Source organism: Suricata suricatta, chromosome 17 (assembly GCF_006229205.1).
Source record: "Suricata suricatta isolate VVHF042 chromosome 17, meerkat_22Aug2017_6uvM2_HiC, whole genome shotgun sequence".
Classification (NCBI taxonomy): Eukaryota; Metazoa; Chordata; class Mammalia; order Carnivora; family Herpestidae; genus Suricata; species Suricata suricatta.
Genome location: NC_043716.1, coordinates 53,406,825 through 53,420,544, shown reverse-complemented (window position 1 = coordinate 53,420,544; position 13,720 = coordinate 53,406,825). Strand labels below are relative to the sequence as shown.

General features: G+C 43.4%; 1 protein-coding gene and 1 long non-coding RNA gene across 9 annotated transcripts in view; both read right to left on the bottom strand.

Annotated features, from left to right (window-relative positions):
- The window catches only part of UNK (unk zinc finger), a 32,295-nt gene that overhangs the window by 18,335 nt on the left and 240 nt on the right, over positions 1-13,720 (bottom strand). The window lies entirely within an intron of this gene.
- Positions 549-13,706, bottom strand: LOC115281486. 6 transcript variants are annotated; one of them, XR_003904344.1, is made up of 7 exons: positions 10,938-12,718; positions 9,664-9,918; positions 9,217-9,372; positions 9,006-9,108; positions 8,193-8,286; positions 3,824-3,939; positions 549-2,546 (listed from the first exon to the last, which is right to left on the bottom strand). It is a non-coding gene; the product is annotated as an uncharacterized LOC115281486 (long non-coding RNA). The 6 variants fall into 6 exon arrangements; XR_003904345.1 differs by lacking the exon at positions 3,824-3,939; XR_003904346.1 differs by lacking the exon at positions 3,824-3,939 and having other exon boundaries at positions 549-2,543.

Below are 13,720 nucleotides of genomic sequence, written 5' to 3'. Positions count from 1 at the left end.
CCTTCTCTCTCTCTGCCCCTCCCCCTCTCATGCTCTGTCTCTGTATCAAAAATAAACATTAAAAATTAAAAAATAAAAAAAAAATTTTTTTAATGTTTTATTTATTTTTGATAGAGACAGAGCATGAGGGGGGAGGGGCAGAGAGAAGGAGACACAGAACTGGAAGTAGGCTCCAGGCTCCGAGCTAGCTGTCAGCACAGAGCCTGATGCGGGGCTCAAACCCACGAACGTGAGATCTGACCTGAGCTGAAGTCGGACGCCCAACCAACTGGGCCACCCAGGCGCCCCCCAAAAAAAATTTTTTTTAAATCAAATACTGAGGCACCTGGGTGACTCAGTCGGTTAAGCGTCTGATTTTGGCTCAGGTCATGATCTCTTGGTTCGTGAGTTCGAGCCTCACATCGAGCTCTGTGCTGACAGCTCAGAGCCTGGGACCTGCTTCAGATTGTGTCTCCCTCTCTCTCTGCCCCTCTCCACTTGTCTCTGTCTTTGTCACATATAAACAAACATTAAAAACTAAAAAAAAAAAAAAAAAAAGAATCAAATACTTTCAAGGACTACTGGGTTATTTTTATTTTTCAAAGTTATAAGTAACAGCAAAGAGCACGCTATTGGAAATCTAAATTTAATCACTTGCTCCACTAATGGTGGTAGCAACATGAGGGATTAACAAGAAGTTCAGTTCAGTTACATCGCTCTGAAGGTGATAAATCAAGTGCTAAACTGCTACCAGTTAAATTTCCAACTAAACTTTAAATCCTATTCCAAGTGTTCTTAACAGATTTGTCAATTTGGGTATTTCACTCTCCTGGGGAAAAGTGTGAGGAGAATAAACAATCAGAATAGACAGAAAAGTGTCAGAGGTGACAGAAAGACAATACTTAGAGGCAGTGGGGAGAAAGGAGCTGGTGTTCTAATCCGAATCCAGTCCCCCACTTCTAGAACAACGTGCTGCATGGTCTCACTCTGACTCTCTCTGCCTAAAGCCACGACCTGCTCCCTTCCCCAACAACAAACCAGACTCTAGAGCAGGGTCCATGAACTTTTTCTAAAAGGTCCAGATACTAAGTATTTTAGATTCTGAAGGCCAAGGGGCCAAATTGAGGATGTTATATACTAACGTAATGAGAGAAAACGTCCACTTTTTTTAATTGATGAAATTCAAAATATAATAATTGGCTACAACAGAGGTCTACTAATAAGATCAGATTTTGAGGGTGGGTGAGTGGAACAGTGTTTGTAGAGTTAAGGGTCCCTCTCACCAAATTGGTTAGAAATGTTCCTCTGCTAATGCAGATTCTGTAATAAGATTTTAGAGATCTCATCTTTGAAAATGTCTCTTCACACAGACAGGTACTGCCAAATGCCATTACCATTCCACAAGCACAATTTTTTCCCCCACAAGCATGATTTTAATTGAGCACATTCTTCCCTTAGAAGATACTTATAGATTGTATACAGATTTATAGATTGTATTGGAGTCCTGATATTCTGCCTTTTAATCACTTCCAGTTAAAGGGGTGGTGTAAACTCCTTAGTTGAGCAGGTAAATGGATTTTGAAATATGCAACTTCTTTTGCACCCACATCAAGCTGCAAAATCAGTTAGAACCATAGTTTTCCTCTAGAAACAAATCCACAGTAACTCTGTGTAGGAATGTAGATCTTGCCTTTGTTTCAACTTCTGACAGTGCGTAGGAAGTACATAAAGTAGCTGGACAGCTGGACGTGACTCAAACATTAGTGGCCGAAGTGGCTGTGCTGCAATTCAAGGTTTGCAGACAGGCCGTTTGCCCTGTGGCTTTAGGCTGAGCTCACCAAGGAGCCTTCCCAAGTCTGCAGGAAAAGCCGTTTCCAAAGCTACTCCGTGTCCAACAGTGGTGGGAAAGGATTCTTCTCATTCAGAAAAATTTTGATGTCAGCCCTGAACTCAGGAAACTGCAAGAAAACGTCACCACTGCTAGGCCATCAAGCGAGCGTCAGAATACTCAGCTGCTTCTTCTGACAGAAATTGATGGAATTGATCATAGTGAAGTCCACAGGGAGGAGTGAGGTTCACTGCTGATTCTACTGGTTCAATAAGACACGATCAAATATTTTTCCGCAGAGTTCCTGCTGATGAATAATACAATGAGTAACAACAGGCTTTAAGCACCTGACAATCTCTGAAGTGTTGCAAACTTGCCCAGTGAAACCTTCGGCTCCACACGTGCTCTGAACGTCACCGGCTGCAGCAGATGTCGGCAGATCACACTCCAGGTTGTCCCGGCTGAACTTTTTTGAAAATACTCTCAGCTGTCATTGTTTTAAATAGACTATTCACTGATACTCTTCAGTCGCTTCAAACGAGGCACTGACTCCATGAAGAAACCGACTACACAGGACAGTAGGACTCAAGAGCCAAGGACCCCGCGGGAGCCTCTGCCTGGTTTTCTGACTCCTGACACTGCTCCCGAGGACGTCAACGCTTTGAGAAATTGTTCTTGCCGAAAGGCTAACACTTCTAAACAAGTTTGTTTTGTTTCTCTAAGCACATTTCTTCAGCTGCTGCAATCAAACACAATTTAATTAATATTGGTAAATGGTTTTCCTTGGTCAGCTAATAAATGAATGAGCCACTCGGGAAACTTATTTCAGCTGTAGCCTCATTTTCATTTTTGTGAAGAAATGCTGCTGTGATGAAACAGTCCCTTTAAAATTTCTTTCTGTTTTTAATGTTTATTTTGGAGAGAAAGAGACGGGGTTGGGCGGGGGACGGGGGGAGGCAGAGAGAGAAGAGGGAGACACAGAATCTTAAGCAGGCTCCAGGATCCGAGCTGTCAGCACAGAGACCGACGCGGGGCTCAAACTCACAAACTATGAGATCATGACCTGAGCTGAAGCTGGACACTTAACTGAGCCACATAGGTGCCTCAGTTGCTTTAAAATTTCTAATTTTTCTATTGTTTCGTTTCTCGGTCTTTTGGCTAAGATCATTTCTGACCACTGCCTTCCTAAGAGTTGGGACTATTTTGATAACTATTTAGTCTGGTAACGTTGACGGATGGGTCCTTTCAGCAGTTTTTCCCTTTTTTTTTTTTAAGGTAATCTCTACACCCAACAAGGGGCTTGAACTCACAACCTCGAGATCAAAGAGGTGCATGCTCCACTGACCCAGCCAGCCAGGCACCCAGCATAGCTTTTATTAAGGACAGCTTTGCCACCTCGTTTGATAACAAAATAATTCACACTCCACTGCGTCCTAAACACACGACATTCAAAGTCCATTTTCCCTTCCTCTTTTGTTCTGACATGACTGGGAGGCACTGGTAGTAAGAAATAAAACATTCTGATATGCTGATACAGCCAGTACTGGAAACATGGTCAAATTCTAACTGTGTCGTAGCGATTCGTAGTACGCGGGACAGGACTGCCAAGTGAGCAGGGCGCCACATATGGTCTCTGTCACACTGCTGACCCCTGCAGTTATTGTGTAAAAAGCAGCCATAAACAATATGTAAACCAGTGAGGAGAGGGGTCCATTAAAGCTTTATGGACACTGGAATTTGAATTTCATACAATTTTCATGTGTCATGAAATATTCTTTCTCAACTATTAAAAATGTAAAACACAGTCTTCACTCCCAGGCCACACAAAGGCAGGTGGCAGGCTGCATCTGGCAGGCGAGCCGTGGGCTGCCAGCCTCTGCTCTGAAGAGCGGGAACCCCCCAACACACCATAACCCCCCTCACATCTCTGTACTTCTGTCCTACTGCTCCCGGTGTCTGGGTCAGCCTTGGGGCTGCTTCTCCACGTGAGGGTCCCTGCCCAGGGGTGTCAATCACCTTCCTCCCGCGTTTCCAGTGCACTGTATGAGTACGGCCACACAGCCCCCACCATCGTTGTCTGGAGCGGCGTCTACCCATCCGTGCGCCTCTGCGAGCCGGCGTTTCAGATGGGTCTGTCCGAGAAAAGGCCAAGCCATAAAGCACCACAAATGGTACAAGCCTGGACCACAGCAGCTACACACGAACCAACAAAACCAAGAGAAGCAATTCCAATCTCTGATTCACATGTTCTCCTGCCAATCAAGGAACCAGTGACCTCTCCAGCTGCCCTCCCCACAATGTCTGCACAGCCTCGCTCCTCACCCTGAACACTGATTTTGAGATCAGCCTCCCACGCAGACTAGACACGCAGCCAGTGGGATGGCTGCCCTGTAACTCCTAGGGATGTGCGGCAGTCACAGAGATGCATTAAATCCTTTCTTTGTTTCCTCCCAAAACTAAAGGGTATCATGACCATTTGGCAAAAACTGGGTACTTAACTAAAGATTGGGTACTTAACTAAAGATTAAGAAAAATAATAGAAATAGGTCACCAGACTTTAACAGGGGGAAAAAAAACTAGGAGAAATACATCTAGTATTATTGATTTTTAAGGGTTACCTGGACTCTTTAATTCTAAAAGTAATCACAATTCAATAAAAAGAATGTTGCTGGAAATGAAACTCACAGTATTAATGACAACTCGACAGAGAATCTATCCTGACCCAAAATTAAAGATGTTGCTAATAAGCCAGACGAGTCCCTTTAACTTAAAAGTGAACCATGGTAAATATTTTTGCAAAGTAAATCACTATTTGAATGTCATCCAGTTTATGTAATGTGCAGAACCTGATCTGGACACACACGCAAAGTGGGTAGATTTGAGTAAAGCGGCAAATAAGACCCTAATGGCCTCCAGAGAAGCAACAGAGGAGATGGTGCAGCAAAACCAGATTCGCTAGACTTGCTGAGTCTCCATATGCACAGTGAACAATACGTGAGCCAAACAAAAAGGGGGGGCAACAAGTAAAAGACTGAGCCGCCAGAAGAAACTCGATACCCCAACTCACACCCCCAACCTGGACATCATGACCCTGGAGAGCCCCCCACTCTCCTGGCCAGTCAGATCACTGCTCAGATGCCCACATTTTGAATAAGCCACAAATATTCCTCTCTACTACAGATAGTCTCCTAAACACTGAATTTCATCTTTTTCAAGCAATGTACAGGCTTTACCATAGAAAGAATCGTCAAAAGAGAGAGAAAGAGAATACTGAAGAACAGGACCATTTTTTGCAAGTAAGCTCTATGCCCAACGTGGGGCTCGAACTCAGGACCCTTAGATCAAGGGTCACATGCTCCACTGACGGAGCCAGCCAAGCACCCTATTCTTCAATATTCTTTATCAAAATCTAATCACAAAATGATAGGATTCTGTAACTAACAAAGGAAAGAAAAAATAAAAAATCCCAAGTCATTGTCAAATAGTACATTGCAGTATGCTAAGCCTCAAATGATAGTATCTGTAATCTGGTTTCCATATTAACCCCACCCATACATAACTCCTAGAAACAATTTAGTCATGGAGGTCACAGACCATAGCTTATCAGAATTCTTCATCTTTTTTAAGTTTGAAAATAAAATAACTCCAAGGAGAATACTGTAAACAGGTAAACAGTTGCAGCCCATTCTTCATTGGGAGTCATCCTGGCCCCAAGAACTAACAAGAGCCAAGAATGATACGTTGGCATGGGCTAGTCCTTCATGTCCCTGCTTCCTTCTATGATTGCTCCCTTGGCCTACACATTTTGGAGCTGGTAAAAAACTGAGGAGAAAGAGTTCATGGAAAGTACACTCACGTCACTGATTCTGCAGAATGTATGTATTACTGAAATCCCTGGCTAATTCTTCCCTACGTTAGAGAACATTGCGACTTGATTCAAAGTTTTCCTATACACAGCTGGCCTCCAACTTGATGATTGTTCTAGTATAAATGTTTGAATTGGTGTATTATTTTGTACATTTCTGTGAAACAAAGTCTTTGGCCCTGTAAGAGCACATCTTTTTATTTTTAATTTTTTTCTAATGTTTTATTTATTTATTTATTTATTTTGAGAGAGAGAGAGAGAGAGAGAGACAGTGTGAGCAGGGGAGGGTCAGAGAGAGAGGGAGATACAGAATCCAAAGCAGGCTCCAGGCTCGGGGCGAGCTGTCAGCTAAGAGCCTGACGCAGGGCTTGAACCCACGAACCGTGAGATCATGACCCGAGCCGAGGCTGGATGCCTAACCGACTGAGCCACGCAGGTGCCCCTGGAGTCAGTACTCTTAACCACCATGCTGCTAACTAGCTTTTCTTACTTGAGCTGAAAGAAAAAAACAAGACTAACAGCAAACATGTGTAAGTGGACTCTCCAGAATCTGTTCAAAATATATTAGGGAGATTCTGTGCCGTCATTAGAATAACCACAAAATAAGATACTAAAAAAAAAAATCAGGGCACCTGAGTGGCTCAGTCCGTTAAGTGTCCAACTTTGCCTCAGGTCATAATCTCACAGGTGTGGGTTTGAGTCCTATGTCTATGCTGACAGCTAGGAGCCTGGATCCTGCTTTGGGTTCCAGGTCTCCCTGTCTCTCTACCCCTCCCTTCTGCTCGCACTCTCTCTCAAAAATAAACACTGAAAAAAAAAGTTTAACATAAAAAAACGAAAATAAAAAAATACCAACTTTAACATGCTCCACTAGATATTTATTTTATGTATTCATTATAAAGTACCTTTAAAATTTTTTTTCTTACATTTATTTATTTTTAATTTTTTTCTAATGTTTTATTTATTTATTTATTTATTTATTTATTTATTTATTTATTTATTTAGAGAGAGAGAGAGAGAGTGTGAGCAGGGGAGGGTCAGAGAGAGAGGGAGACACAGAATCCGAAGCAGGCTCCAGGCTCTGAGCTGTCAGCACAGAGCCCGACTCGGGACTCGAGCCCACAGACTGAGATCATGACCCGAGCCGAAGTCGGACACTTAACGGACTGAGTCACCCAGGTGCCTCTATAAAGTACCTTTTTAATTTTTTTAAAAAGTTTTTTTATCGGGGTACCTCAGTGGCTCACCGGTTAAGTGTCCAACTTCGGCTCAGGTCATGGCCTTGCAGTTCGTGGATTCGAGCCTCACATCTGGGTCGGTGCTGACAGCTCTGAGCCCGGAACCTGATTGGGATTCTGTGTCTCCCTCTCTCTCTACCCCTCCCTCACTTGCACTCTATCTGTCTTCAGTAAAATAAACATTAAAAAAAGTTAGAAATTTAAAAAAATAAAAGTTTATTTATTGAGAGAGAGAGAGCGAGCACAAGTGGAGGAGGGGCAGAGAGAGAGGGATATAGAAAGAACCCCAAGAAGGCTCCACACCAATAACACCAACAGCACCCCAATGCGGGGCTCAAACCTGTGAACTGTGAGATCATGACCTGAGCTGAAATCGGATGCTTAACTGAGTCATCCAGGTACCCCCAATATAAAGTACTCTCAGTTCAATAATAAAACTTAAACTTTGGATTTGTCTTTTTTAGATAAGAAAATACAGGTACGGTTTTCTAATTTATTTCATGTTTGGACAGATGGATTTGCACAAATCCTAATACAGCAGGCTACCAAATACCTGGTACTGCTAAGCAGTGACAGTTACATCAAAAAGAAATAGTAATGTTCTTACCAGAAGTTAAACACACACGCACACTCACACATACTCACACACACACAAACTTACGTACAAAAACTACTATTTAAAACTTTTAGGGGAGCCTGGGTGGCTCAGTTGGTTAAGAGACCACCTTACGCTCAGGTCATGATCTCGCAGTTCACGAGTTTGAGCCCCACATCGGGCTCTGTGTTGACAGCTCGGAGCCTGGAGCCTGCTTCGGATTCTGTGTCTCCCTCTCTCTCTGCCCCTCCCTGCTCATGCTCTGTCTGTCTCTCTCAAAAATAAAAAACACTAAAAAAATGTTTTAATAAAGAAATAAATAAAACTTTTAAGTCATAAGACACAAGGCCGGAAGTTTTATCACCTCTTCCTTCCTAAGCGTAACTCTCTCTCTTCAGTGGGGGTAGTTTTGTGAGGAGGCCAAAATTTCAGAGGAAGGTGGGAAGTGGTGTGGACCTTCCCCTCCTCATCAAAAGTCATGTTGGTAGGACTCACAGAGGCTGCACAACATTTCAAATACTAGGAGGAAACAAATGAAATGACTTAAGAACACAAAAAGCAAATAAAGATTAAGGAAAGGGAAGAAACATTTCAACAAGCTCAGATAGGACACGATGATACTACCAGAGGCCTGAGTATCTTCTTCATCTCCTAAATAAATTGAGCCCCCGACAGGAAAACAGTCACCTCACAGAGAACGCTATGAGATTTTTAAGTCGCTAGACTCCTTTCCATCTTCTCCTCCTCCTCAGCTCCTGATACTGCTGTCAAATTCTACACACTGGCAAAGAAAAAAGGGGTGAAAGTTGAGGGATTGCATAGAGATAATAAAATATTTGTGATTATTTAAACTAAAATATTACAGCTACTGATATAATTTAAAATACCAAAAACACATGGCCTGACCTTAAAGAAATGTCCGTGTGAACATTAAAACCACCATAACACACCGGAGAATGGACCACATTACTTTTCAGCAGAAGAGCAACCTTCTCTTCTACCTCCCGCCCACACTAGGGAGCACAGTTCATTCTCACAAAGGCACTGGGCAGAACGTGCTTGCTCCTTATAATGGCTGTCAATTCAGAGTCAGTTTGAAGTACAACTACCAACAACAACTAGGAGTCTCAAACTTGTGGAGTATTCACTTCTCCAAAGCCTCAGCGCGTGGGGGGCGTTCACCTAGAACGGCCACCCAGGGACTGAGCCGTGCGTGGAGAAGGCTGAAGAAAAGGCACCAAGGAGCCTTTCACAAACTGCAGGCTTCCCTGTACCAAACGATGCTGCCAAGCCCCGCAAGGCCACATGAGCCTCACAGATCCTTATGCCCAGATTTTTTTTAACCTTTTAAAAAAGATAATTGAGATATAGCACAACATAAAAATTCACCATTTTTAAAGTGTATGTCTCAGTGGATTTTAGTATATTCACCAAAATGTAGTACTACCCCCACTACCTAATTCCAGAACATTTCTATCACCCCCAAAATAAATCCCATACCTATCATCATATGCACTGATTTTACCCAAACTTTCTCCGCAGATATTTCTGTGGCCCATGCAGGTATTTTAAGATGGCTGGCTGGGGTGGATCTACACAGTATCTATATGATAAGAAAACAAAAAGGCTACTAAACCAAAATTTTTGGCATTTTTAGCAATCAGACTAATACAATTTTTATATATTGCCTAAGAGTGGCAGAGAAACTTACATTCAACATCCATCTTCACATAACACACTAGTGTGCCCCAGATTCATCCGAGATGTTAAAAGAAGGGAAGACAATCTACTAGGATTAGCCATAACTGTCCACAGTTGCAATCTCAAAACACAGAAGATGCAAAACCTCCTTTAGTATCAAGCATAGCTGGATTAAAACAAAACAAAACAACAACAACAAAACGAAAAACTTAATCATTAAGTAAACACTGCCCCATTTGGGAAAATAATCCCAGTCCAGTACTTAAAGTAATGTAGCTTTAAATACAACCTTCCTTTTATCATTCTTGGGACCTAGAGCCTCTCCTAATGAGGAAAACAAGGGCTTAGGCCAAGGTCTGGCAGGAAGGCCTGCAGCTGTGTGGCGCTCAGGTGCCGCAGGGTTCCTACCGCCTAAGTGAGCTCATGGCTTCTAAGACACACAGGAAGGAGACCTCACCTTCAGGCATCAGGGTGTTGAAAGCGGGAGGAAGTAGGTCCACGAGGGTGTCTTGCTTTTGTGCACTTATCTGGGGTGCTATTTCCAGAGAAGGAGCTCCTTTATAGAGTGTGCCCAAGATGGATTTCTCTAAGTTGCTCTCAGGGTTGTCCAGCTGCCCTCACCAATAAGTCAGTCTTTGTAGGTTGATAGAAACCACCAGTCAAAGCAGATGCAAATGGATTGTGGGGAAGCCTTCTTTAGTATCTAACATAGCTGGATTAAAACAAAAAAACTTAACCATTAAGCAAATCTTCACTTCAATCATTACTTTAGACTATAGCAAATATCAACTAGGTGCTCTGCTTGACTCTACCCTTAGCATGGGGACTTAATTCTTAATGGGGATGTTGTGGCTTGATTGATGGCCACAACGAGCTCTTAATTTTTGTCCTGTAAGAAATTAGTTCTACTTGATAAACAAGTAAACAAGATACAGAAATATTTATTGGTAATTTAACTCATGTTTGCTGAAGTCGCTCAGCAACACTTCCAGGGCCTTCTGTTGCACAACAAGTTGTACTTTAGTAATGTGCTCGCAATTTTATTGCAGTTTGCAATAATCATTTAAATACATTTTCATTTCCTGGATTTTCCAAAACAGATGCAATCAAGTGAAGTCATAACATTCAAACAATGTATAAATTAACAAATTTGCCTCGAAATGGTTATTTATGGAAATACTGCTATGTTATCCCTGTTTAAAGATGCCCAGGGAACAGTCCTAACTTAAAATGACACTTGGCTTGATGAGGTCATAAAGAATTTATCCTTTGTCTACCTATAAGAAATCACCCAGTGGCCAGAAACTCCAAGAAACCTTCACTGAACTAGAATTTCATTTTCCTTTACCCCAAAGGTATTAGGAAGCCTGAGAATCAACTGCAAGAGAAGAAATCCAAAAATGATCTAATGTCTTTAAGGCTTACATTCTCTTATAGGGACAGAATACTGAGTCAGAAACCTGGTTATTTTGGAAGGCAGGTTTTTTGGTGACCTTTCGACGATGTATTTTTTTTATTCAACTATATACTTTTAATAACAGAATTGTTATACAGTTAAAAGTCCAAAGTTACCTAGATTGTAAATACATTTTGGAATTTAATTGCTCTAAATAAAATTTCCCATTCTTAAATATGCTTTTATAAAATTCTCCTAATACAATATACAAGATGGACTTATTCTGAAAACAGCTGGATTAAATTCGGTCTTTGTCGAATAAAAAGACAAATTACCTAGCAAGATGTCAGGTGGTTCTTCTTTGGAAGAGGATTAATACGTGCACCTTATCCTTTTACTGCAGGCTAAGTAAATGCTTGAAGCTGTACAAAAGAGTTACCTAAGACAGGCATTTTCTAACGGGTAGGAGTCCTCAAGTCTAGCACAAGTGCCTACTAACACCAATTTGCTGAAAGGATTATTTCAAAGTTTTCCTTAAAGCAAGATTATTCACAAGTTTGGGGGGGGGGAACCAACAAAATAATTATTCTTCAAACTGTCACGAATAATCCTCTTGGTTTAGGAAAAAGACAGTTTAAACTCTAGGACTTTGTGGAGCAAGAACAAGCCTACAGAAAGGCCAGATTTGTTTTTGGTGGATTCAGCGGTGTTTGCCAAGATTGTCGGCCATTATGACGAATGGCACTCAATTTTTAAAAAGTTTATTTATTTTTAAGCAATCTCTACACCCAATGTGGAGCTTGAACTCACACGATCAAAAGTCACGTATTCTGACTGAGCTAGCCAGGTGCTCTGAGTGACACTCAATTTTAGCACAAATTTCTTCCGGATTATTGCATATCCCATAATCTCAAAAAATATCAGCCATAAAAAATATACGAAGTCAGTGTAATTTATGTTCAAGTAAGTTTTAAAAAGTAAAAAAAAAAAAAAAATTAACAGTCAAAAAAAAAAAGACTTTCTAAAAAATACATTTAAAAAACAAAGGGTTTATATCTGTATTCCTCAATGGGATCATGCAATACATAAGGCCATATTCAGATTGGTATAAATTCGGGAAATTCATGCTTAAGAGGAAGAATTTTTAAAAACGCTGGCAAGCTCAAAATTTTAAAGCAAATATTAAAATAAAAATATTCCTGTATTCTAGCCCCCAGGGATAATAAATGAGTTCACCTTAAAAAAAAAAATCAGTGCCAATAAGTGTGCAGGTGTAGTCATCTGTACGCCTAAGCTCCCTGCTCCTCAGACAAGGCATGACAAGGGAATGAAGTTTTCCGAATCATCACAACTTCTGAATTCCCATAAATCTACCAAGGAAGACAACGGATGTCTACGTCCGATTTTTGGTGATGAAAACGTAAACATTCACACAAACGAACCGTCAGAAGGGAACACCTACAACCTCCAAGCCACCCAATCACGCTTGGCCGTTTGTTTCATCTCCTTCACTTGATTACTAAGCCACCTCCACAGCCAAGACTGATGATTACTCTGCACTTATCCGACAAGGAATGGAAAGACAGATGTTAAACAAATGAGCGTCTGTCGGACAAGAACTCAGATACTAACATTTACACAGATGTTACCTTGTTTCATTCATCTGTCAACTCAAAATAGGAAAGCCCTTCTCATCTAGATTCCATAGTACCCCCAGTGACAACACAGAGAGGTTGCTGAAACGTTACACGAGATAGTATACGTATTTTGCTGAAAAATAGCCGAGCAACCACAGATTATAAAGACGCTCCAGTTTATGTGAAACCTGCAGATTCTCAAGTCAAAACCATACTGCTGCCTGACCACACCGCTCAACTTGACCAGTAAGTATTCTCGGAGGTAAGGGCCTGTCACCAAAACCAATGAAAGGATGGCCGAAAGAACTCCGGTGAGAGAGCACCAGCAAAGCGATAGCCACGAGAGAAAAGTAACAAGTTAACGTGAGTCGGACTGCAGCCAAGAAAAAACTTCCACTTCTTTCAACCAATAGCAGGGAGTATCACGAAGAAACCAATACGCTTCCTAACACCGATGTCCCCCAATCCCAGATCAGTTTCCCAACGGGGCTTACTTCTGAGTGACAACCAGGAGCTCCTCCTGTCTAGTTTTAATTCTTTCTACTCCAACGGGGGGCTTCCTGCGCTCGGCTCACCAGGCGGCATTACTGTGTGGCTCTTAAGGGTTTTCGACCCCCCAGGTTCCAAATCTCCAGCCAGCCTCAGGTCCGCCTGGGGATCCTGCTAAACAGCCACAGCACCTGGGAGCACCTGCGGATGGGAGGCACTCAAAGAGCATCGGGGAAATCGGAGACCAACATTTTGCGGATCGGGAGGGTCCGCCTCTGTTATCTCTTTCTCCCGAGGCAGTTAGCTCGGGGGGGCGCTGAACGTGCCTTGAAAAGGGCATAAAAAGAAGACCGGGATCTCGCTCAGATACCAGCAGGTTCCCATGGGGGGGGGGGGTGTCCATCTCCCTGGACTCCTGCGGTGGGAGCGCGGGGGCTGAGGACACGCTCCAACCCCCGCGGGCCCTCGTGGCCCCGGACTCAGGCCGGGTCAGCTGTCCCCGCGAGTTCCAGCAAAGAGGGGCCTCCGTACACAACACACGGGCTTAGGGGACACAAAAGGCCTCCGGGGCAGAGTGCGCGGGGCGCCTTGACAGGACCTCGCGCCAACCGTCATTCACAGCGGCCCTATGGCTGGCCCCCAAGGCACTCGTCCCGGCCGTGTCCTGGGCTTCCTATCGCCCCCGCGAGTGCCTGAGACTGTGGTTTTACGGTCTGAGGAACAGTTAGGCCTCAAAGGCCTGGCCTGAGATGTGTGCTCTCCGAGTCCCGCGCTCCCGCCTTCCCCACTCAGCGGCGGGGACCGAGCTTCCCGCCCCACGGCCCGACCAGGGGTTGGTGGCAGTTAGAGGCGGTTGGGACCGGCCCCAGCAGGTTGGAACCGGTCTGGGCCGGGCCGGAGGAGGAAGGGGGGGGGAGGGAGAGGCCGCCTCGCGCTCTCCCTGCGCGCGTGACTCACGCTGGCCGCTGACGTCAGGCGTGCGCGCGCGGCGG